At 45.9% G+C, this 23756-nt stretch overlaps 1 pseudogene across 1 annotated transcript; it reads right to left on the reverse strand.

The window, feature by feature from the left end:
* Nucleotides 1-15101: 15101 nt before the first annotated feature.
* Nucleotides 15102-20960, reverse strand: LOC310799064 (unconventional myosin-Va pseudogene; annotated as a pseudogene). Its single transcript has 2 exons — nt 18079-20960; nt 15102-17457 (listed from the first exon to the last, which is right to left on the reverse strand). The product of its transcript is annotated as an unconventional myosin-Va pseudogene (transcript).
* Between the last annotated feature and the right edge of the window lie 2796 nt (nt 20961-23756).

Below are 23756 nucleotides of genomic sequence, written 5' to 3' on the forward strand. Positions count from 1 at the left end.
AGCACAGTGGAACAAACTCTTTTAGAGGAGGAGGAGCTTAAGATCATGGATAATTCTGTACATCAAACAAATATTTGCATAATTTACAAAGTTATCAAAGGACAATAGATTGTACTTGGAAATGATATGGCAGTGGTGATACCTAGCTGGCTTTTTGTCCAGGACTTTCAGCGTGTATTTGAATAGGCTTTGGCTTGATGGTGGTTTTTCCCACCTGAGACCAAGTGGTAATACAGTATGACAACTTGCTATGAGTTTGGCGTGCAGCCGTCACTGTGCAGCGTCACTGTGCAGCGTCACTGTGCAGCGTCACTGTGCAGCCGTCACTGTGCAGCGTCACTGTGCAGCATCACTGTGCAGCCGTCACTGTGCAGCCGTCACTGTGCAGCGTCACTGTGCAGCGTCACTGTGCAGCCGTCACTGTGCAGCCGTCACTGTGCAGCGTCACTGTGCAGCATCACTGTGCAGCGTCACTGTGCAGCCGTCACTGTGCAGCATCACTGTGCAGCGTCACTGTGCAGCCGTCACTGTGCAGCCGTCACTGTGCAGCGTCACTGTGCAGCGTCACTGTGCAGCCGTCACTGTGCAGCCGTCACTGTGCAGCATCACTGTGCAGCCGTCACTGTGCAGCGTCACTGTGCAGCATCACTGTGCAGCCGTCACTGTGCAGCCGTCACTGTGCAGCCGTCACTGTGCAGCATCACTGTGCAGCCGTCACTGTGCAGCCGTCACTGTGCAGCCGTCACTGTGCAGCGTCACTCTTCCAGTTTGTTGCTTAATTTAGATTATTCACCATGTATTTTAGCTTCTTGGACAGGCTCCCATCCAGTCTCAGAATTCGACTACTCATTCCGTGTCTCTCATATCATCGTCTCACACAACGCCCCCGGAATTCCACTGCAGGCTCCATTCTCAAAGGCCCTATTTTTTCCATACATGTAGCAATCACAATAAAACAGTACTTGCGTTAAACACAATGTTGTTGTCCGTCGAGTGGGGCTATTGGTGTTCTTAATAAATATGAAATAAATATTACGTTGTTTCAATTTCCAAGCAGTTTTTGTCATGCCAGGGCCAAAATTACTGTTGTCGTTCTTCCGCTTACCAGCGAGGAAGCACCGCTCTCTGTGGGTACGAGTAGAAACCTGTAATTATTTGTGTGTGTGTGTGTGTGTGTGTGTGTGTGTGTGTGTGTGTGTGTGTGTGTGTGTGTGTGTGTGTGTATGTGTGTGTGTGTGTGTGTGTGTGCGTGCGCACGCCTCCTCTCCCAGTGCAGCCCAGGTCTCCTTGCTGGGTGTGTGAGCAGTGAGGAGGTAGAATAGAGCAGTGGACAAACCCATTCCCCCTCCAGCTCCCTCTGCTGGCCGGGGGAAGAGAACCCTGCTACACTGTCTGTCTGTCTGTCTGTCTGTGTGTGTGTGTGTGTGTGTGTGTGTGTGTGTGTGTGTGTGTGTGTGTGTGTGTGTGTGTGTGTGTGTGTGTGTGTGTGTGTGTGTGTGTGTGTGTGTGTGTGTGTGTGTGTGTGTGTGTGTGTGTGTGTGTGTGTGTGTGTGTGTGTGTGTGTGTGTGTGTGTGTGTGCGTGCGCGCGTTCGTGCGTGCGTGCGTGTGCTAGGAATGTCACCGTGTACACGGATATTAAATCATATCCGTTTAGAAAAATCAATAACGTAACACGTCTTTTTTGTGTGTCATTTTAAATAAAGTTTTGACAATTATTTTACTGTGTTCTGGACTCGCAATCATTCATTTCTCATCAAAAATAAACGGTGCGTGTGTCCACTAAGCATATTCCTGTCAGTACGCTGGTGTGCCGTGATCCCAGCGAGGAAGGAGATTGAAAATAAACTCAGCAGTGGCTTCAGAAAGGCGCTGGTGCGGGCGCTCGTTTTCAGGCAACTAATAATGGAGAAACTATCACAACAGAGACAGAAAGTCTCAATTGTGGGAGCAGATTGGCTAGACACTTAATGGTGAGTGCTGTGCTTTTGATCACAGTACGTGTTATCTGTTGCTATCAAGCTAGCTACCGCTGCTAACATTATTTTCAGTCTGCGTCCTGGCCGTGAGGAGGTCAGTCCCATCATCCTCATCACCAATGTTATGTCTGAAGAACAGGTGGACCACGACCTGCTGTTTAACGTTTTATTAACAATGGCTGTGAGTCGTACAGTCTAAACTCTCATGCCGTCTCTACGTCTCTAGCAGGCTCAACTCTGATGACAACAGTCAAACGTTCAGGCTAACACCCCCACGTTCAGGCTAACACCCCCACGTTCAGGCTGACACCCCCACGTTCAGGCTGACACCCCCACGTTCAGGCTGACACCCCCACGTTCAGGCTAACACCCCCACGTTCAGGCTAACACCCCCACGTTCAGGCTAACACCCCCACGTTCAGGCTAACACCCCCACGTTCAGGCTGACACCCCCACGTTCAGGCTGACACCCCCACGTTCAGGCTGACACCCCCACGTTCAGGCTGACACCCCCACGTTCAGGCTAACACCCCCACGTTCAGGCTGACACCCCCACGTTCAGGCTAACACCCCCACGTTCAGGCTAACACCCCCACGTTCAGGCTAACACCCCCACGTTCAGGCTGACACCCCCACGTTCAGGCTAACACCCCCACGTTCAGGCTGACACCCCCACGTTCAGGCTAACACCCCCACGTTCAGGCTGACACCCCCACTTACAGCACTGTCGTAACACTCTTAAAGGGCCAGTCCCACTGACGTGGCGCATACTCAACAATCTGCTGCCTGTGTAAGCTGCAGATGATAACTTTATCCGGTAAAAAAAAAAAACATCCGGTTAACCGCTTACACGCTGCCAGAAGGTCCTGTGTACACGTTTAGAAAATGTTGTAACCGTTGACATCCCTAGTGCGGACACGCTCATGTGTCTGTCACTGCTGCTGCCTGGCAGCAGGCAGACTGGCAGGAACAGCAGCCTAGCAGGGTTCACTCATAACAGAGCTACTTCATAGAAACAATGTTGGGATTTACTTTAAAAAAGTAATATATTAGTCGTTACTCGTTATTATTACTTTACTTATTACTTTTTTTTTTACTTTACTTATTACTCCATGCCAAAAGTAATTCATTACATACTCGTATTACTTTTCCGTTACATCCCACAAAATTGGTAATTGCGTCCTTTCTCATCATAATTCACACTTTGCATATGCGTACTGTGATCGCTTCGCCAGCAGCACAGCTTAACTACTAGTTCAGCATACGAATGAATCCATAAAAGTGATGCTTGATAAGAGCACAGCTGCTCAAAGTGATGACGTGACATTGTAAACCCTAGTCCTAGTGTCCTGGTCCCCCTGATCCCCCCCAACCCCCCTTATCAGTTGAATTATGTTATATCTTCTCTCCTCCCTTCACTCTTCTTCTCTCCTCTCTTCATGCAGATGCAGATTGTTGTAGGTCGGCCACATGGTGGCAGGAGCTGGAGGTCCACCTGTGTCGACCAGTGAAACTCACAGGGTTCCCACAGCCATGGAATACCTGGAAAAGTCATGGAATTTCAAAATCAAATTTTCTAGGACTGGAAAAGTCATGCAATTAGTAAAAAAAAAGTAATGGAATTTTGTTGTGTGTAACATTGTTACCATAATCTTCCGTGGATAACCTTCCAGGTAATGTAACATAACGGCTCATTTATTCTCTGTAGCTGTTGACGTAACGTAGCTCTAATGTGTCGATATGAGTGCTCCTTGTATTTTATATTAATATTTTTAGGGAAAATTCCTATTTTATTTCAATAGCTTCTATGTAATGTGATGCAGATTTAGTCAGATCCAAATTCATAAAATGAGAATATATTTTATAGTGATTTTGTCCAGAATTCCAAGATTGTCTATCCTGTAGGTAGAGCGATAACGGAGAACCTATGATCAGACCAGTCATTATTCTACATTCCCTTATGGTGTTAATGTCTTGTAGATTAAATAATGGTGACGTTTAACAATTCATCGATTTTCTGTGGACCCCCTGGAATCCCATCAAGGACCCCAGGTGGTCCCTGGACCCCAGGTTGAGAACCACTTGATTAGATCAGCAGTCAGCAGTGAGCGACTGCCATGAAATCATTTAGAATCAATATTGATCCCCGAGGGGAAATTGAGTCATGCTTTTGAGTGCAGGGGAGAATACAATCAAATGATCAATTAAAACATTTACAATGGTTAATAGTCAGATTCAATGGAATCTTGTTCTGTCAGTCCAAAACTACCGTTGCACTTGTATATACACTCAGCAGATCTCAAATTTCTGAAAAGGAAAACATTTAATCCTATTGTTTTGAATATGATCAATGTATGGTATGATATTCAATGTATGGTATGATATTCAATGTATGGTATGATATTCAATGTATGGTATGATATTCAATGTATGGTATGATATTCAATGTATGGTATGATATTCAATGTATGGTATGATATTCAATGTATGGTATGATATTCAATCTATGGTATGATATTGGTAAATATATGGGTGTCACCTCTTCCCTGTCTTGTTTTAGTCTATTTGGGGCAATGCAAAATTTTTATCAGGAACATCTGATGCAGGCTTGGGCGGAAAAGGGAGTGAGAAAAATACAAGATATGTACAAAGATGGGGAACTTATGGCTTTTGAAGAACTGTCAGCTAAATATGATATAACAAAAAAACACTTTCATAAATATTTTCAAATTAGACACTTTTTTATCTCCTCCTCGCAATCCCACTCATTAGCCATGCCGACCCTTTCTTCTTTGGAAGTAGCAATGATAGGAAATTGTCATCTTAAACATTTGATTTCATATTTGTACGATGATAATTTCCTGTTTACAACTCAGGAATCATCAGAGTCAAAACTGAATGCATGGAGGGACGACATAGATGGGGACATATCTTTGAAGGACTGGAGTGAAGCATGCAAAATCAGACTTTATACATTTATACAAGCTTAAAATTAATTCAATATAAATGGCTAATGCGTACATACATAACTCTGGTTAAACTGCATAGATTCAATGATAACATCCCTGACACTTGTTTTAAATGCAGGGATTTAAGGGGAACATTGTTTCACTGTGTTTGGGAATGTGAGAAAGTAAAGGCATTTTGGAAAGAAGTAATTTTTATGTTGGATCAAATTTGATCAAAAAAGTTGCCTCTTGATCCTAAACTTTTTATTTTGGGCTTGTATCCTCACACTCCCGTCTTGCAAAAGGAAGAGCGTACGTTCATAAGTATGAGTGTCCTACAAGCAAAAAGAATCATAGCTCGAGGCTGGAAAAAGATGCATGGGTCACAAATCGCTATGTGGCTTCGAGATATGTCCTCATGTATGTCAATGGAAAGGTTAACTTGTAACACTGTAAGATGCAAAAAAAATGTTTTTGAAGTTGTCTGGAGACCTTTATTTATTTTCTAGAGAACAATAGGTCTGTTGATAATTAGGCATGGGTCGATTTCCGGTTTTACCGGTTCGGTTCGGTATACGAGCCCAAACCGGTTTGATCACGTGCAAACCGAAAAAACCTAAAAAAAAAAAAAAAAAAAAAAAATTTAATTTTTTTTTTTTTTTTTTTTTGCCAGTCCATTCTGATTGCACTATTGTTCGTATTAGCCTCTTCTCAAGTTGCACTAGTAGGCAAAAGTCTTATTTTGTTTATTATGTTGATGTTTGAAGAAAAGTTAAGCTGAATAGTTATGAGAAATAAAAACAGTGTGTTGTTACAGTTAAAAGGTTCTGCTTATTTGTATTCAGTGTTCGTGCTGGTTGGCAGCATACCAGCTTAGAGGTGCATTATCGCCACCAACTGCAGCCGCTTTGATACGTTTTTTTGGGGAATATCGAACCGGTTTCAAAATGTTCAAACCGACCCATGCCTAGGCCCTATATTGTGTGAATTTGAGTTTTGAAGTTTATAAGGCAGCTCAGCTGTAAGCCAATCCATTCTGATTGCACTGCTTGTGTTTTTATTAGCCTTTTTCTCAAGTTGCACTATAGGCAGAAGTCTTATTTCATTTATTATTTTGATGTTTAGAAGAAAAGTTGAGCTGAATAGTTATGAGAAATAAATACAGGGTGTGTTTGTTACACAGGTGTCCTGCTTCTTTTTATTCAGTATCATTGCTGGTTGACAATACCAGCTTAGAGGTGTATTATCGCTATCAGGTGGACTGAAGTTGCACTACAGACAGTTATGGGCCACACTCGGGAGCCCTGCTTGAAATTTTTTTTTTTTTTTTTTTTTTTTTTTTTTTTTTTTTAATTACAAAAAAAATCGGTATACCGGTTCGATCCGGTTTAGACAGCAATATCGAACCGGTTTTAAAATTTTCAAACCGACCCAGCCCTATTGATAATATACTGCAACAAGAGGAGGCGGTGAAGGATTAAGTCTTTATAGTCCGTTTGATCATATTTGTCTACTAGTCTGAAATGCACACCTTTTTTCTTTTTCTTTTCTTTTTCTTAAATTGTTTTTATATTATTATTATTTATTTTTCTCTGTATGTATGTACACATGTGCATGTGGGTATGTATAGTGAGTATGCAGGTATGCATGTATGTATGTGCATCCAGGTATGTGTGTAATAGACATAATGTAGGTGTAGACTTTTTCTTTTTTGTCTTGTGAAGGGGTGGGGGGAATGGGGTGAGGGGTGGGAGGAAGTTGGCGGGAGCGGCTATACTTGTTTGCAAAATAATCTATTATACTATCATTGTTACAATCATTTGCAAACTGAAACAAATACAAAATATTCAGATTCCATTGACTTTACAATGCCTTTAATTTCATTGAGAGTAACTAGGTCCTAGGGCCCCAATCTATTAGCCTGGTAAACCGCCCGTCACATGAACTCACATTTCATTTGGTTCTCCGTGACGGTCTGGACCCGCACAGGCAGTTAAGATGATTGGTCGAGCCATGCCGGCTCGACGAATCAGCGGCGGCCGTAGGCGGGCTCTGGCTCGTCTGGGCAAGTAGTGGGTACATGGTCTTTGTAGTTCTTTTCACTCTCAACATGGCTGCCGCCGCGGAAGTGACAGGCAGTCTGAATGAAATTGAATGTAACGTTCCCAATTCTATGTATTAAATTCTAAAAAACGACCCTCAACATTTGGGAAGGCTAAGCCACACAACTAGTTCGTTATAATCTAACTAAATGCTTCGAAGGTGACTTTACGACCGCGAGGACTCAATCAATGAATACCACAGAGATCATCCACACAGGCACCTTCGGCGATCTGATTGGTTGAAGTTAACACCCACCAGCGGTGATAGACAGATGGGTCATCCAATCACCTGCCAAGTAGCTTGGACAAAGTGCCCGCCTCCGTCAGCGGGTCTGGTGACTTCATTCCCAGATCGACTGGTTTAGTGAAACCTATGTGGAGCTATACCGTCCATCTGGCAGCGTCAGGTTACCAATCTATAGCCTCAATGCAAAATCTGAATGTTGTGAGTTATCTCTCTTCCTTCTATAGCACACAGAGAGGAAGCAAATTGTTGCATTTCTGATCAACTGTCACATTAGATGAATACATGTAGATCTGGGGGCCGGGGCTATTTTTCTATAAAAAAAAATGTGTTGTTGAAAATACCGAGGTCGTGACCTCAGTGTCCTCAATGGCGGGGAATGAGTTAAAAGAAATCAAACTCATGATGCTCTTACCAACTTTGTATCCTATTTAAAACAATATTGCAATGAAAAGTCCTAGATATTTCGTTTTCTTTAAGATCTTAAACTGATACTGGAATCTTAATTTGTTCTGACTTGACTGTTTTAGATTTAGACTAGAGACCTGACATTAATCACATGATGGACTTGACTTGGACTTGGTAATCTACATTTAGACTTGAGACTGGGCTTGAGACTTGTACCTGAAGACTTGAAAAGACATATTCAAAGACTTGGTCACAGGCCTCTGGATTTACCACCTGAGGTGAACTGTGTTTTCTATAAGGATCATGGGACTTGAATGCAGCATTAGGTTCTCTCTGAGATTCTGAAGTGGGTTTAAATTATTTCTGTTTGATTCATTGTGTGTTTCATATGTGTGTCTTGTCATATATATATACCGTAATATATATATATATATATATATACATATATACATACAGTATAGGCTATTTCAGTAGAATTCCCATTTACAATGGCTGTTTTTTATGGTTTTTGATAATCCAGTTTTGCAAACATGAATTGAATAAAGTCAAGTTTTGTCAATTTGACATTTTGTCCCTTGAACTCATTTGGCTGTTCAATGTTGATTGATAAGTACCTCTTTTATCCCAATTCTGTGCCGGTGATATTATTATTTTTTCAAAAATGCCAAGATGGCAATCGTGCCTTCTTCTGTGTTTTTCTGTGTGCTTCTGACCACAGGGGCGCTGTGGGGCGCTATGATGGCTGGGCGTAACAGCACAAAGCACAGAATGATTGCTATATTACACGCACGCACGCACGAGAGGGGCTCTATAAAAGATTGTGTCAAATTTGGGTAATCTTTGTTCTCTATAATGTTTTTTTTTTAACTACAAGATTGAATTTGGACATATTCAAACTAAGGTACCCCATAATCCATTATCAAAACTCTTGGACCTACCAGATTATATCAAAAGTTATTTGAGGGTATAGCAAAACTGATTCTTATTAAGAAAACATCAGATTATTCCTTGGATTGTTACAGAAAAATGAATAACATTGTTAGTAACACTGAACAGTTTACTAACTAGACTCAAAGGCCCCTATCGTTGCATCGGCGCAGTTTCTAGGCCGAGCGGCAGGCGCAGATCAAAGCAGTGGGCGTGGACAGGCGCACTTGATATCGTCGTGCTGGCGCTAGATGCAGCCCAAAGCATTACAACCACGCCTTTTAGGCGTAAAATTATGCACCGTCATGCTCATTGGATAAGTGCAATAAACGAATGGCACGCTTGCCTTTTTAGCTCCAATTCCACTGGTCCCGCAAAACCAGACGAAACCCAAGCCTCTGATCCCCCCCCCCCTCCCTTCATCCCGTCTGTCTCCATATATCGGCTATTATTCCATATTATGATGCTTCTCAAACCAATCTAACTGCAGTTTAAATAGCCTACTGCAAGCATGTAAATACGCTACACTATAGCAAGATCAAAGTGAAAATAATGTTCTATGCATCAGCTAGAAAAATATAGCCTATTAGATTGGTGAAAGTTTGTCCAGAAAGATATCATTTTCTCTCGCCTGCTGCAGGAAGGATGATGCACATAAATATACCCTACATTATGTCAAGTCATTGCATAAATGTGTTTTTATTGTAAAACTAAATGTGAAATAGGGCCAAGTTATTGGAGGGACATCACAGTATAGCAGATGCCATTAGAAGCGCGTTCCGAAGCGCGTTCCGCTGTTACTTCTCTAAATCACGTTAACTCGACAAGGGGTATATATAGGCCCAGGAGGACATATATGTTTCACATAGGGTGGTGTTTTCATTTCGATGTTTTATTTGGTCCAATATTGAAATGTTGACAATGGCAGGCTGTGTTACCATTACACATTAATTTAGAACTACCTTTTATATCTATTTTGGCTCATTTGGTGGCTATTTAGTAGCGAAATGAAGAAACTTAATGCATGCTGGGAACTCAGAGAGAGAGAGAGAGAAGGGTGACAGAGAAGAAGCAGTGAAGGCGCAGAATAGGCCTGCTTTTCAAAAGCGCAAAGCGCTAAATGTAGGCCAGGTCCCAAGATATCACTAGGCTGGTATTTAGCGCCGACACGCCCACTTTGGGACTGCGCCACGCCCATTCGGCCTAAAGCGCATTTGGCAGCCTAAAGCCTATTGCTATCTTGCCGAAACAGGCGCAAGGCACGTTTTTTTGCGGTTAAGGCCCGTAATAGCGCCGATGGCCTGTGGGAGAATAGAGCCCAAAGAATGAAGCACAAACTTTTCTTGCTGTTGTCCTGACATGCCTTGGCCAGCAGGTGTCACTCTTCATTCACTGCACAATCCACCCTGCACTGATTTAAAGGACATTCAGTATAATTATGGCCCATTTCTATCGCTGGTATTTGGCGCAGAGGAGAAGGTGGAGGTGTGACCGGAGAGGGAGATGAACTGTTGTCTGTCAGTGAGGTAGGAGGTGAGCCAGTCCGGTGCGGTGCCCTCAACAGCCAGTTGGCGCAGCCTTTGGAGGAGGATGGAATGACATGTATCAAAGGCTGCACTGAGATCTAGGAGTATCAGGATGTTGAGGGCACCTGAGTCTGCAGAGGTGAGTACATCGTTGATGACTTTGAGCAGGGCAGTTTCGGTGCTGTGAAATGGACAGAAACCGGACTGAAAGGGTTCGTAGAGTTATTAGACTGGAGATGGGAGTGGAGTTGGGTGGCAACAATGCGTTCTAGGGTTGACGTGACGTGAAAACACTGCAGACGACTGATTGGTCAGGCAGAATCATGTTTACTGTAGTGGTTTACTGTTTAGTGGCGCTTACCTTCTCTTGTGTGTAACGTTATTTCCCAAACTCTCCTGTTATTTCCATCAGGCTTTTGTCTTGCTGCCTTCAGCTCTGGTGAAATAAAATGGATCTCCTTGCTCAGCCTCAACATGGCGGTTGTTTTCAATTGTTTTGAGAGAGAAAAGTCTGAGCCACGGGTTTTCCCGGCGACTGGCCGGGCAGCTGGCTTCTCTTCTCCCTGTAGCGTAGCCCCCCCCCCCCCCCCCCCCCCCCATCCTCTGCTATGCGGTGTGGGACGCACGCATGTAAATAATAACAAAGAAATATCCAATCTCCTAGCCGATGGTCTAATTTGCTCATGTAGAACATAGAGGTATAGAGGTACCAGTACAAGTATTTAACCAGTTTAAAAGTTCCGTGTAGGGATTTAATTTTAACATTACAAACGGAGGGCAGAGAGCACATATGCGAAGGGCGCTATGGCGACCAGTTGTGGGCGGAGGGCAGATTGAGTGAGTACTACTTGCGGTGGAAGCAGACACTACTTCAGGTATTGAGTGAGTACTACTTGCGGTGGAAGCAGACACTACTTCAGGTATTGAGTGAGTACTACTTGCGGTGGAAGCAGACACTACTTCAGGTATTGAGTGAGTACTACTTGCGGTGGAAGCAGACACTACTTCAGGTATTGAGTGAGTACTACTTGCGGTGGAAGCAGACACTACTTCAGGTATTGAGTGAGTACTACTTGCGGTGGAAGCAGACACTACTTCAGGTATTGAGTGAGTACTACTTGCGGTGGAAGCAGACACTACTTCAGGTATTGAGTGAGTACTACTTGCGGTGGAAGCAGACACTACTTCAGGTATTGAGTGAGTACTACTTGCGGTGGAAGCAGACACTACTTCAGGTATTGAGTGAGTACTACTTGCGGTGGAAGCAGACACTACTTCAGGTATTGAGTGAGTACTACTTGCGGTGGAAGCAGACACTACTTCAGGTATTGAGTGAGTACTACTTGAGGTGGAAGCAGACACTACTTCAGGTATTGAGTGAGTACTACTTGAGGTGGAAGCAGACACTACTTCAGGTATTGAGTGAGTACTACTTGCGGTGGAAGCAGACACTACTTCAGGTATTGAGTGAGTACTACTTGCGGTGGAAGCAGACACTACTTCAGGTATTGAGTGAGTACTACTTGCGGTGGAAGCAGACACTACTTCAGGTATTGAGTGAGTACTACTTGCGGTGGAAGCAGACACTACTTCAGGTATTGAGTGAGTACTACTTGCGGTGGAAGCAGACACTACTTCAGGTCGAGACGAATAAAGCTGAGTTGAGATGAGCCGTACTATACAGTACCATGTGATGGAAACGAACACAACACATTTACAAAGCTACAGCAAATGATCCGTGATTAACTGCTAAATGTGAGTCATTCTAAACAGTTAACTGTGCAGTTAACCTGAATAGCAACAAGCCACCTCTCAAACACCACAATAACGCAGAATAATGAGTCGTATAAATCTGATCTGGCCTTCTTGACACAACAGGGCATCTCTGCTCTTAGTTAAACAGAAATGAATTTTGTCCAGAGAATAACAGTTGGTTACACTGCAATATGGAAACCCTTCGGTTAAACAAAAAAACATATTTTTTTTCTCTAACCTCTGGGGGCAGCCCCGATTCAATGTGGTGCAACAGGAACTCAAGAGGCGCAGTCGGCAGCAGAAGAAAATCCATTTCCGCTCCCTGTCATCCCCCTTTGTACGTGACAGCACTGCACCCAACCTGGCATTCGTGTGCAACAGGAACGGCAGGTTAAAGTCAGCATTGGTGCCTGAGCTCCTCAAACATACTGTATGCTGGTACTTGGGGCACCACTGGATCGCTGCCGCTTTAACTTCTGCTTGAGGAGGCTGTTAAGGGGAGCTGCAACCAGAGAATAGTCAGTCATGCACTACTGCCGTCTTGTCTGCGGTCTTGCCCGGGTCTGTCGGCTGTCGCCACCCCCTTCTTGCTGACCAAATTTGTGAGAACGAGAGCTCTCACTACCCAGCCTTGCTGCGTCGTTGCGCAGATGAGCTGGAAGAACGAGGAGTGACGTCTTGGGATCTGGGCGGACGTGACGTTGTCACGGGGAAAGGGATGTGGGTGGCCGCCTCAGTCCCAAGGTTACCACGCCACCTGTCGGTAGGTGGTTGCTTATATAAAAAAGGTCATTTTTGGAGTAAAAAATTATATTCTTCCAATTGAAGAAGAGATGGCACTAGAGTGAGAGCTTGAGTTTGAAACGAAGAAAAACCCTGTTATAGGGCCTGGGCCCTGCGTGCGCTGGCCAAAAAGGGGTTTAGGGCAATCTCTGTTTGTTTGTTTCAATTTTTGTCCCACTGATTATGTCATAGGAGGCATTCTGATGTCATAAGAGCAAAATCATCTTATGACATCACTGATGATGTCATAGGCACTGATGTAAACTTAAGGGGCACACACACTTTACAAAATGGCAATTACTGCATTGCGAAAGCGTAGTGAGAACAACAGCACTGTTTGTGTGTTCATCTTCGTCTTCTCCTGTGTGTGTTAGAGATGGAAATTAAATGAATTGAGTGAAAAGAAAATGATCGAAAATCTTTGGGCCAATTTTTGCCCGTAGATCATGGTGTTTAGGGGCATTCTGAGTTTTCTTGTGGCGTTTTTGCCCTTGTCCCTGGCTAAAGTCCTACACTGGCTACAATAGTGCTATTGAATCTCAAATACTGCAAATACTGACGATTAGTAAAGTTGCACACATTGACATTCCTCACAATCCCTGCTATAAAACATTGGGCCAGTCAACATCAAATCGCAACAGCAACATAAATACATATTACTTCCTCCTCTCGACAGCATTCAAAGCTCAAATGGAGACAGGGACAAAGGAGTTTTTGTACCTGTTTTTGTGGCCAAGGGGACACTTAGGCAAAGACCAGATGGAAGCAGATGTGATAAAAATGTGATGCAAACGACTAAATTGTACTCCGGCTATCTTACAAGCCACTTTCACAATCTTATCGAGGGAGTTCTTATCTTTGCTGCAAAGGTTGCCATACCAACAGATAATAGAAAAGGAAATACCATATTCAATAAAGGCACTATAAAACAATTTGATCAGAGTCCTATCAACCTGGAATTTTGTGAGCTTCCTGATGGAAAAAAGGGGGAGCGGTGACCATGTGACCATATAGGAGACCGGCAGGGTTCCATTTCTTATTATTGGCGGAGCCTGCAGTGGTGTATCTCTAATATTAAAAATCTCTGGTGTGTCCCCCCAGAGTTGATTCTCAGCCTAATCAGCATGTATCTTTGTTGCCTTCCCCCCCTTAGCCCTTGTTCACACAGGACGCCGAACGTAGCAGAGCTGAAGCTTGAGGTTCTCGCCCACCTATTTTATATAAAACTGTAATATGATCTTACCTGTGGTGCATAGAGGAGTTAAACTGAATGTAAGATGCACAAGAGACTGTGAAGATGGACTTCCCTTTAACTCATTCCCCACCAGAGTTTCACCAGCCACCGCCAGGGTTTGTGAGCATTTTCAGTGATTTTCCAAGACCCACTGAATATTTTCTTCTATGACTACGTAAAGACTGAATATCCCAAAAGAAAGAAGAGAGCCTCTATACTTTCATAGGGAAAACAAGTTTGATTCTACCTTCATCTGTTCTTTAGTTATCGACACCTGAATGTAGGTCGTTTTCACCAAAAACACCACTCTGTGAGCAGAAAGCGAAGGAAAAGGTATTTTTGTAAATGAAGTCATCTTCACAGCTCCTGAACGAATAAATGTCTTTGATGGTGGATACTGGCCAATGTTACACTCAACTATGAACCCCATAATGATTTAGATTCCACTTTCGGTCAAACACTCCCATGGGCACAGCTTTCAGTCACCGGTGTGAGAAAGAGATTCACCCCCTATTGAGAGAGGCGAGCCGGCTTGCGCGTTCGTTTTGCACGGGGGGCGACTGGTTGTCTGTGTATGGACATGAGCACATCTACCAGCTGAAATTTACACAGTGTCAAGACTTTAGGAACTGGATTACTAATTCCTGAGGACAAGTAACTTGTGGACGTGTTGCGTGCAGGTTGCGTGGTGTGTGGTGAAAACAAAATCCTTCACGTTTGAGAGACAGGCTGCCCCCCATCCCCCCGCTGTAATGGAGTCCGAACCTGTATGGATAAAAGCTGCTGGACCAGCGTTTGAGCCATGCCATGGAGCTGTGCTATGGACCTTTTCTGATGGGAGATTGTTGCTTTTTTCTGCTTCCTGGTTTTGTTAGACAATCGTGGTCGATCTTGTACACCTTTAGAAGTGCTGTAATGTTTCACAAGGTGAGTGAGAGCCGTCTATCACATGACGCTGAAAACACTTATTGCCGTCCAGAGACGTCGATGGCGGGGAAGCGTTGGCTGTTAAAAGACATCAGTAGACGGCAATGGCGGGGAATGAGTTAATGTATAGAGGGGTTGAAAATATGGACTCACCTGGATTCATAGAGGGCTTGGCCCTTGGATGGACTTGGCAGTGTACTAATTGTTCAAATTGGTCAGATTGAACTTGAGGTTTCAGAGAGTGAGGTGTGATTGTTGGAGGCCACTGGTTCATATTCGTGTAAGAAAGCTCAGTTTAAGGCTGGCAGGGATCTGGATGCTGTCTAGGGCCACAGGGGAAGGTGTGAACGGGAGTGTGATGGAGAAGATCTGCTTGGCATCCATCATCAACTTGGGTGAGTCAACCCTGTCTTTCAAAGGAGCTTGAATGGTTGTGATGAAAGTGGTTGACACTCGCTCTTCAAATTCAATCACTGGGGTGTACAAGGTCAACACTTTAACAATCTGTGCAGTGGTCAGAGCACTGCACATGGTGCAGATAGCTTGGGCGTCCGCCTCAGTCTTCTTCTTCTTGACCTGCAGGAGCTGAGCCGCCTGGACGAGGGGCTCCAGAGTCTCTTTGGCACCGCAGTCTGACAGCTCTCTCTCCGCCAGCCAATCCTTCAGCTGCCACACATTGTATGTGATCTGCAGGCCTTTACTCCAGGAGCACATGTCTTTCCGCAGCAGTAGGTGGTTCAAAGTGATGGCACAGATGAGGTAAAACTGCTGCCTGACTACTTGCTTGATGAGGTCTGGGTCCATGCCATGCCGGCTCATGATGGTATGGAAGAAGCCGAGTTTTTCGAGGAGTGTTTCCACAGTAACAACCTCCTTGTCTGGGAAGCTGGAGCTTCTCTTCCTCGTGCCTATTGGTTTGGACCCTAGAACGCCCTGCAGCGCCTGAGGCTCCAGCATGCTGGCCACAATCAGAGGTTGTAGGATCTCTTCCATGCATTTGATGAGCTGGCGGTAGATTTGGATGGACAGGTCACCAAACAACTGCTGGTACTCCGACAGTTCAAAGTTGGAGAGGCAGTGCTCATTCTGCTTAGGAGTGTTGTGCCTTACGAAGATTTCCTCCCCACCGTACTGCTTCAGACAGTGCAGAAACCGGCACGTATTGGCCAGCCAGAAAGACACCATTTCAAAGTCATCTCCTCTTCTCTTGATGACCCCTTTGATGCTGCTGATGGTGGTGTTGAGCAGTGTGCTGACTCTCTGCTCATCGTCAACATAGTCAGCATAGCGGAGGCACATGAAGATGATGTAGGCCGGCAGCCCGGGAATGAAGCGGACTGCCACGCAGGGCTTCAGATCTATGACCACGTTCTTCACCAGGCGGCTCTCATCACCCTGCCTGTACTCCAACATGCCCTGGAACTCCTTCTCATGGTGGGTGTGGGTGTTGTTCACCGGACAGGTGGAAGAGATCATTGAGGAAGCCTGACTCTGCTGCTGAGCACTTGGTTCAAATTCTTCAATTTTTACATGAAGTTTGAGCTGTTTTTTCAACTTCCGTAGGGTTTTGTCCTGCTTCCCTTGCTGTTCCATGAGGTCCAGGTTCTCATTGGTGAGCCGTATGATCTCGTGCTGCAGGCTCGTGTCAATGCGGGCCTCTTGTGGCAGGAGGAGGCTCTGGGCCAGGAGCTGCTGCTGCTGCTGTGTCTCTGCCCGCACCCTGCGCACCTCCTCATGCAGCTCCTCACACTCGTCACAATGGCTCCGCTTCTGCTCCTGCATCTGGCACTCCAGAATCCGGTTGGTGTCTTTCAGCCCTTTGTAAGCCAGCCACAGTTCCCCGTCTTCATTCAATGTATGGATCTCGGTGGATCTGTCAACCTCTTGAAATGCAGGAATTTCACTAAGATCTAATTTCAGACCTTCTCCCAATGCAAAATCCTTATGTTTAAGAGCCTCTTGGCGGACCATATGTGATCGGAGGAGCAGCACCTCCTCTTTGCGCATCTCCAACTCCTCGTTGGAGGAGTTGAGCTGTTCCAGCAGTATGTTGTAGGGCAGAGAGTCGTGGCACGGGTGCGCAAAATCACCACTCTCATTGGTCACAGATTTCCGCAGTTCATTCAGGTCCACCTTCAACTTCTTGTTCTCAGACTCAAGTTCCCGGCGCCTCATTGTTTCCAGGTCCAGTTCTGCTCTGCCAACAGTTCTCTGCTCCTCTACGTCTTTGTTTTTTTCTTGTTGGGCTTCTTCTCTCTTGTCCAGCTGGCGCTGTAGAGACTTTTTCTCCTGCTCCAGTTCCTTCACTCTCCTCTGGAGCTTCAGAAGGACTGGCATGCCCACTATGGACTCAGTCACATCCTCTGTTTGAATAGAGCTGTCCTCTCCCTCAGCATAGCCTGAGCACTCAGACGTATTGCTGTTGTAGTTGGAGTCCTTTCTCTTGTGACCAGCTTTGTTTGAATTCATGCTGTTATTCATATCCTCCTTCAGGTCTCCATGGTGCTCCTCCAGATGCAGGTATTCACTCAGCAGACTTTGGTAGCGGGAATGATCAGTCAAGTCTTTCTCCAACTGTTTGGTGTTCTCTACATTGGTTTTGGACTCTGTTAACTGTTGGACCAGTCTGTTCAGATCATCCTTCTCACTGTTCAACTTCACATTTAGCTCTGCTACCACCTGTTGTGTCTGCTCCTGGTAGGTCCTAGCCTGCTCCTCTAGGCCCTGTTTCTCCCTGTGGGTGCTCTCCAGCTCCTGGCGCAGGAAGGAGAGCTGCTCCAGCAGCAAGGGGACCCTCTCTGTGTTGGCCTCTTGCTCTGATCCGTGTTGCTCCAGATGCAGGTATTCACTCAGCAGACTTTTGTAGCGGGAACATTCAGTCAAGTCTTTCTCCAGCTGTTTGGTGTTCTCTACATTGGTTTTGGACTCTGTTAACTGTTGGACCAGTTTGTTCAGATCATCCTTCTCACTGTTCAACTTCACATTTAGCTCTGCTACCACCTGTTGTGTCTGCTCCTGGTAGGCCCTAGCCTGCTCCTCTAGGTCCTGTTTCTCCCTGTGGGTGCTCTCCAGCTCCTGGTGCAGGAAGGAGAGCTGCTCCAGCAGTGAGGGGACCCTCTCTGCTTTGGCCTCTTGCTGCGATTGGCGCTCCTCTATATGCAGGTATTCACTTAACAGACTTTGGTAGCGGGAACATTCAGTCAAGTCTTTCTCCAGCTGTTTGCTGTTCTCTACATTGGTTTTGAACTCTGTTAACTGTTGGACCAGTCTGTTCAGACCATCCTTCTCACTGTTCAACTTCACATTTAGCTCTGCTACCACCTGTTGTGTCTGCTCCTGGTACGCCCTAGCCTGCTCCTCTAGGCCCTGTTTCTCCCTGTGGGTGCTCTCAAGCTCCTGGCGCAGGACAGAGAGCTGCTCCAGCAGCGAGGGGACCCTCTCTGCTTTGGCCTCTCGCTCTGATCCGCGCACATTTTCCATCTCTCTGCCCAGTCTCTCCCTCTCCACTGCTTGGGTCTTCTCCACAACACTACTCTCACTGAGCTCTCCGTTTTCCTTATGCTGCTTGATTTTGTGCTGCAACTGCAAGATCTTGTTCTCCATACCAACGTTGAGTTTCTTGGAGTGCTCCACCAAGCGCACATCCACTTTCCAATGCCTTCTCATCAACCAGCCTCTCACCCACCGCTGGATGACCACTGCTGCCTTGGTCCGCCACAGAAAATGAGCAAGGCAGCGGGCCTGGTGACCCCGCACATATCTCTGTATGGTGATGGCCGATTCCCGCATCTTTAGGTATTTCTTGCGGGTGAGCCAGCAGCGGATCATCTTTTGGATGCAAACACAAGCTAAACGCAGCTTGTCAGAGCGCAGCTTCTCCAGGTATGCCACCTGTCCAGCCCTGAAGAAGATCTTGTTTTTGCCAAACTGATACTTTTCCTGGTCCTTGATCAGTTTTTCCAAGACTTTTTTGCAGGTCTGTTTTCTGTCAGGAAGCACATCCTTTTGCTTCATCAGGACCCGGTAACGACTAAAACATTCTTGATAGGTCCATCTAGAGGGGAAGCCTGCGGCTGAGATCCGGATGGTTTCGAGGATGCCACAGGCCCGTAGCTGCTGCATTGTCCTCAAAGGGTCCATGCTGAACGGAGTTTTCAGGTCGTTTGGCTTGATGCAGCGTACGTAGTGAGGAGTTGTAGCATTGAGAGTGTCCATCAGCAGATGGAGAGATTGTCGAAACTGCAGTCCTACAGTCTTTTTGTTATCCCTCTGAGCCTGACCAGGCCTCGCCTTGATGGAGTGACTGCTAGTAGAGCTTATGGCCTTCTCATCCTCCTTGAATAGCTTCAGCAGCAAGTCAAGCTTGCTTATTTTCAGTACATCTATCTGCTCCTTGTTGACTGTGTCCTTATTCTTCTCCAGGAAACCCTGACATTGGTACTCCACCGTGTCTGCAAAGTGATGGATGATGAAAGCTCTGTTGGACAACCTGGGTTTATCAAAGTGAGTGTTCTGCTTCAGGAGCGTGTTATACAGTTTCTGGGTCCATGTGTCATCGGAGCCTTTGGGCATTTTGCACTCCTCATCCAGAAGGTCCAGGATGCCCAACTTGGCCTCAATCAGATTGATGCATGGCTGGTTGTCGTAGAAGTCGATCAGTGTCCAAGGGATCTGCTCTCTCATGTACTCCTCTTGCTCCAGTTTGAACACATGCAAGTTGAACTGCTGCTGGAGCTTCTCATTAGCGTAATTGATGCAAAACTGCTCAAAACTGTTGACATCAAATGTTTCAAAGCCGTAAATATCAAGCACACCGATGAAGGAGTGCTGCTTAGCTGCAGATTTCAGGGCCTTGTTAATGCAACCAACAGTCCAACTGAAGACCTTGGCATAGATGTGCTTGGCTAGAGCATCTCGTCCATTGACAGCGTTCACTTTGGAGACAGACTTAATATATGTCTCTGTGGCTGTCTTCAGCTTCCTGTGGCATAACCAGTGGGCCATTTCCTCATATGGCACCCCCATCAACTCACAGAACACCATCAGGTGGCTGTTGTCTGGCAAGATGCTGCTTAATATCTCTGTGGATTCTTCTGGTTCAGCTTCTTTCACCTCCACATTGCTAAGATGAAGAATAGCTGACAGAATTTGGAAAAGCGCCATTTGATCTCTTTCACTGATTCCTAATAATGAGAAAGCACCCCTGGTGTCACACATCTCTTTGGCATCTTCCACTCCATCGATGATGGGGCTCTGACCCTGGTTAGTGCAGTGGAAGTCATTGGCACAACCTAACTTGAAGGCTTTGAACTCTGGTAAATGTGAAGAGGCACATAACTGATAGAATATATGATAGTTCCTTTCTCCATGAGCCTGAAACACGAGTCTAGATTTTTCCAGTAGGTAGGTTCTCATGTTAGCTCCGATTATATGATGCTTCTTGTCAAAACCAATCTCGACGTACTTCCCAAAGCGGCTGCTGTTGTCATTCCTTGTCGTCTTGGCATTCCCCAGAGCCTCCATGATGGGGCTGGAGGCCAGCACCCTCTGCTCCACATTTGTCTCCCCAGATGAGCCGCTGACTGTAGTAAAGTAACGCATAGTGTACTTGGCAGACATCGTTTTGCCGGCTCCTGACTCGCCACTCACTATTATGGACTGGTTTCTCTCATCTCTGGCCATCTGTTTGAACGCGTCCTCTGCTAGAGCAAATATATGGGGGTCCATGTCCCCCATGTTCTGGCCACTATAGGTGGTCATGATGCCGGCTTCATAGATAGGCAGGCTCTCATAAGGATTGATGGCAACCAGGACAATGCCACAGTATGTGTAAATTAACTTGGAGTCGATAAAGCGCACTTTGAGGTTGTGTAGGATAGCCGGCTCGTGCAGGTAGCTGAGAGCGGTGAGGTCATTTTCCCCCACCAAGATGTTGGGATTTCTTAGTGGTGGCAGACCGGTGGTTAGGGGGTCAACTTTGTGTTCCACGTCCGTGCCATCCTCCAGCTGCAGAGACAGCACTTGGTCCCCAGGAGTGAAGTCCTTGGTAAGTTCTGCTGACTTCCACACCTCAGCTGCATCTGGGAGCCATACACGGGCATACTTGGAGTACAGTTCACTGGCTGCCATGCCGCTCTACTCGCTCACTAACACAGTCTCTCCCCCATACTTATACGCCCCCACATTATGACATCATCATCAGTGATATATGACATCACAATAGTAGTGACCTGGCCACCAGGCCGAGCCATCTAGAACTGTATGACATGATCTGCGATTTATGACGTCATCACGGTCTGTGACATCATCAGTGATTTTTGACATCATCGATGATAGTGACCTGGCCACCATGACAAAACATTTAGAACTGCATGACATTATCAGTGACCTGATCACTTTTAGATTGTAGGGATGAGCGATAAACCATTATCTGTATCTGTTTAACCACTTTTTTGTATCTCTATCCGTACCTGGAGGGGGCGTGGCTCAACACTTTCCACCCATGGGGGCTTGGAAGTGTTTCCCGCCTGTGGCGGGCACTTGGGCAGCCCCTCGGCTGTGCGTCCTGCGCCGTGCGTCCTGCACTGTGCGTCCTGCGCCGTGCGTATGGTGATGTTGGAGTGCCATCTGGAGGAGTGGGATGGCGTCCAGAGAGAAGGGGCGATGGCGTGGGGTGAAGCGGCGTCTGGAAAGGGGGTGCTGACGTCGATAGGGCGGCAATAGCAGCGTCGGGAGGATCGGGACCACAGGGCTCCGTGAGGACGGCTCGGCAGCGCAGGCTGGAGAGGAAAGAGCAGGTGAGTCAGTCAGCTGGCCAGGCTAACGGATTACTCACGTAAGATCAGGATCATAGGATACAACCATCTCTTTTCTGACGGCTTTGAGAGCGGTGATCCTGTCTCTGCTGCTCCGAGGTCCATCTGCCTCTCATGTGGTCCCGTGTGCGTCCGCTTGCTCCTCAGCTCTGTGTGTGTCAATCTGCCATGATCCACCCGGCTGCAGCCAATTATTCCCCTCTCCAGGTCGCCTCCAGGTGCCACTCATCTGTTGATTAGAGGGGGGGGGGGAAGCAGAGGCGGCCAGAATACAAGGGAGAACCACAGGTGACAAGAACACAGTAGGGGCCTGCAGATGTTAAAAGATCTCAGCCTTCTTAAAAAATACAGTCGGCTTTGACCTTTCTTATACAGCACCTCCATGTGGGCAGACCAGCCCAGCTTGTTGTCCAGCTGGACTCCAAGTCAAGATACTTGTAGTTGGAGACAAGCTCCACCTCTGTCCCCTGGATGTTCACAGGTACTGGTTTGGGCCTCTTTCGCCCACAGTCCACCACCATCTCTTTGGTCTTTGAGGTGTTGAGCTGTAGGTGGTTTTCTTTGCACCAGACCACAAAGTCATCAATTGTACTCCCCCTCCCGCCCCCCCTCAATACATCCAACAACTGCCGAGTCATCTGAGAATTTGTGGAGAAAACAGCTGTCTGATTTGTAACGGAAATCAGATTTATAAAGAGTAAAAAAGAAAGGGGAAAAAACAGTTACTTGTGGAGCCCCCGTGCTGCTCATTATTTTCTCAGAGACACAGTTTTGAAGGCGCACATACTGCGGTCTACAGGTAAGGTAGTCCCTGATCCAAGAAGTAAGTGCTGGCTCCACCTGCATCCTCCTCATCTTCTCACACAGCAGCCCTGGCTGGCTGGATATTCACTGAAGGCCCAAGAATAATAATAATAAATTATTTGTATTTGTTATTTTAGTTTTTATTCACTGAAATAACAGTAGCGTAGCCTAATAATGTCCCGAAATTGTTATGATCTTGGACTCACTTTGTTTCAGCAAATATGGGTTTAAAATAGGACCAGCCTCCACCGGCAAATGGTTGATTGACAGCAAGCCAGGAACCCTTCGCGAAGACCCGACTCGAGTCATGAAATGGGGATGACAATTTTGATGACAGGTGTTTTAACCAATCAGCATTCCATTGAGTTGTGGGATTAGCCAATCACAATTAGTTGAGTTGTGGGTGGGATATGTATCAGGCATTCGCAAATACAAACCAACCAGGAGACGAGACGAAGCACAAGGAGGGAGGAGTTTATGATGTGGTTCGGTTGTGATGAAGTACTAGGAAATGGACGCGCGCAGTTTTCAAAGGATTTCTGGAGCTGTCAAGCTGCAAAAATATAATATTTTCGCCATTTCGGAGGGCTTGCTTGTTGCTTTTCGGGAGGATGGGTTTTCTCATCAAGTGAATGTCATTCATTGGTAAGTTAAAGGAGGACTTACCCCCTAGATATGTATTAGAACAGTGATTTGAAAATACCTATGGAAAAAACCAAGAAATGACATATGCTCTTGTCTATACTGGACTCTTTGGCTGTGTTGAAGTCAAGATTCTTTTTCGGAAATCGACGCCATTACAGTTTGCCTACTGCCTCAAAAATAATTTATTTGAGAGGGGCCATATCTTTATAAATATCAACAACTAGCCAACGCTGGTGGCCTGTTTGGAAAGAGCTTTGCTCAAAATGGTTGAAAGTTATATCAATTTGGTAATTCAGTGGCGAACTAGAAATTTAATTATTTTTCTGCATGTATCTCTATGGAAACTACTCAAACTACGTTACGAGAGCAAAGTGACATGGGCTCGTTAACAGCAGCACACCCACAATAGGACAAACCTCTCGCTCTGGGGTAACACAATGCGAGATTTCTCCACGTAATTCCCTCGTCTAACTAGAGATAAACCGCGCAATGAAATCTGTTTTTAATTTGCGTTTTGGGGCTTTTCGTGATTCTTGTTAAAAGTTGTGCAAAAGTTTTCCTCTCAGTGCAGTGCAGGCTGCCTGCGCCTCCTCCCAGTCCCTCCTGCCAGACCCCGGCTGGCGAAACAGCCTGCTGCATGCATGGGGCGCTCTAACCTCAC

This window comes from Poromitra crassiceps, assembly GCF_964638095.1.
Source record: "Poromitra crassiceps genome assembly, chromosome: 27".
Taxonomy (NCBI): domain Eukaryota; kingdom Metazoa; phylum Chordata; class Actinopteri; order Beryciformes; family Melamphaidae; genus Poromitra; species Poromitra crassiceps.